The 2,867-nt window shown below is 35.5% G+C and overlaps 1 long non-coding RNA gene across 1 annotated transcript; it reads left to right on the top strand.

The window, feature by feature from the left end:
- The first annotated feature begins 466 nt into the window (after nt 1–466).
- On the top strand, nt 467–2,484 carry LOC132602313 (uncharacterized). The gene is made up of 3 exons (XR_009567727.1): nt 467–572; nt 1,234–1,299; nt 1,979–2,484. It is a non-coding gene; the product is annotated as an uncharacterized LOC132602313 (long non-coding RNA).
- The last annotated feature ends 383 nt before the right edge of the window (nt 2,485–2,867 follow it).

Genomic DNA, 2,867 nt, shown 5'->3' with positions numbered 1-2,867 from the left:
TCTGGTTTTTTCGTAATGAGTTGGTTTTGTTATTTGAGATATTTTTCACCCTCGTCTCTGTTTAGGGGTTTGTTTTCTAATTCCTGAAATCTTTGTATTTTTTTGTTTTGCTGTTGATTGAACATTTCCTTTACCTCTTTTTCCGGTTGTTCCCTGCCTTTTATGTGATTAAGCCTTTTGTATGTAGACTATGAGGAGCTCAAAAAAAGGGTCAAAAGCCTGGCTGACTTGGGACAGATTACTGGAAGGAGCTTAATCAATACTGGGCTACGCCAGAGTTTCAAAAGAAGAGCGCCAAGACAAAGGCAGCTCGAAAGTCTAAGAAGGGTTGCTCATTACACCCTTGTGGTTCAGTGTCCATGGGGACTGCTCGGAGAAAATTGGTATGTGTTTCAGCATTTAGATGGTAGCAAATACAAATAATGACTTAAACAACATTAACTTTGTTTATTTCATTTGCAGGAAGTTTCTCTTGATAGACCACCCACCCGTCATGAGGTATGGAAGAAGACCCATACGAAATCGAAGACGGAAAAAAAGTTTGGGTCGAGCCATGGGCAGAGGATACCTATGTAAGCTCTAAACTTACTTGGAATATATTTGACTAGTAATATTATTTTATGGTTCCTGGTAAGAGTTAAGACTCTACTTCTATATTTTGCTCTATCAAATTGAAAACAGATGCAAAACTGTGCATTTCAGGACGTTCACTTCTTATACTTACCTAACAACATGCTTATACCACAAAATACTCATTGACTTACTTTTTTCACCTGAGATGTATACGGGCCTTTTCTACCGACTCTGCAAATATATGTGGCAAGATAGCAAGAGATTACAGCTGTAAAACCTGAGATATTTGTTGATTAATGCATCACGCATCGTTAGCCATATATTTCTCTTCTGATTGTTAAGGCATGTTAGAATTTTATCAAACTGGTGATTTGGCTTTTGCTTATTTGGTTCCAATAGACAAGACTACTTGTGTCTAGTAAGGCTAGGGAATAGGAAAAGAAAAAGACTATGGGAAAACTTGAAAATGGACACGTTATGACAAGCCTTGTATGAACTGTAAGCTCTTCTAAAGAATTAAAGCTGTCATAGGCTATACATCCTCTACCCTCTGAACTTTTGGTTTATTTCGTGCAGTTATTTTTTCATTTATATAACGATGTTTATAGCAAATTAGGAAATGTTGAAATATTAATTGTCGTCATTGAATGTATTGTGCAGGAGGTACTTCCTACATTATCTCCTCGTCTTGGTGTTGAGGCAAACTAGAGCAATGCTTGATTTTTGGTAATACTTTTCTGCCATTTATCGATGATTTTGGCTATCATTTCTTACCTCCCTGATCCATAAAAATGAACCTTGTCTATTAATCTTTGCTGAAGGACAAATGTATTTGTTAACTGTCACTTAGTCTTACCTACTTTCTCAAATTGAAATCAAATGTAAAACTGCAATGGCATGCATTTTCTGATTATCACTTTTCAGTTTCTTTGTGCACTATCAAATTGAATACAGATGCAAAACTGTGTATTTCAAGACGTTCACTTCTTATACCTACCTAATAACATGCTTATACCACGAAATGCTCATAGACTTACTTTTTTCACCTGAGATGTATACGGGCCTTTATTGACTTTGCAAATATATGTGGCAAGATAGAAAAAGATTGCAGGTTAATACTTTTGAAGCTTGGACATTTCATACTTATATTAGTCTTATTCACATTGACATAAACCTGCTTTGAAAATATATGTTGACAAGTGAAAACAAGATTTATTTTGCATGACACCTTGGTTTAAGATTAAGATATTCTGAAACCTTGGAGATTCTGCCCATCCGAACATCGGCTGGGCAGCTTGCTAAAAAGCTACTCAAGTAAAATGAAGTTATCTTGTATTTTTTTTTTCCCTTTTCAGAATTTCTTTTATACCGTTTGTTTATATTCTAAAGTTTACTTTTCATGTAGAATCGATATAATCTGGAGAGGATGTAGAGGTGAGGTGATCAGAAGCATGGAGACGATGAGGATCAGGAGAATAGAGAGCATCGAGAGGCAGAAATGGAGTATTGGGTGTCAATTGTTATTTTTTTCTGACTTCTGTTATTTTGGATTGTTTGAAGTCTAGTGGGATGCTTTTGATATATGTTTGCATAACGTCGAAGTTGGTTGGATATGTACGATGTTTGTTGGCTTAATTTTAATGCTTGAATCATTTCAGGGTATTTTTATTATTGTTTTGATGGCTATTATTGGCTTTTTTTTTGTTTCTATTGAAATCTTTTATATAGCAGGTGGTGCAGTAAAAAATAGGTACTGTTTGCCAAAATAATACCAGAAATACTGAGGGACTTACCGATAGAGTCCCTCGGTAACAAGTGTAATTGCAAATCTCAGATTTTCAGGTTATCGAGGGACATCCCTCGTTAATTTTCAAATATCAAAGTACTTTGAATTTACCTTACCGATGGACATTCCTCAGTAAATGAAAAATATAATTGTTAAATATTTATATTGATCGAGGGTTGTCCCTCGGTGTATTTAAATTTTTTAATTTAATTAACATTAATATATCGATGGATGTCCCTCGGTAAATATATATCAATATTATATATATTTTTTAAGTACCGAGGGAAGTCCCTTGGTATATTTAATTTTGCATGAATATGAGGGAAGGGAAGTACCGAGGGATGTGCGAGGGTCTCCATCGGTATTTGCCGAGAGTGTCCCTCGGTATTATTTACCAAGAGTCAAATTACCTACAAGCCTAGTACCGATGGTGTCCCTCGGTAAATCTTGGTTACCGATGGACGTCCCTCGGTAAATTCCATAGGTAAATCAGGAATTTTTAGTAGTG

This window comes from Lycium barbarum, chromosome 7, assembly GCF_019175385.1.
Source record: "Lycium barbarum isolate Lr01 chromosome 7, ASM1917538v2, whole genome shotgun sequence".
NCBI lineage: Eukaryota > Viridiplantae > Streptophyta > Magnoliopsida > Solanales > Solanaceae > Lycium > Lycium barbarum.
Note: the sequence above shows the minus strand (reverse complement) of the source record. Positions and strands in the feature narration are given on the sequence as shown.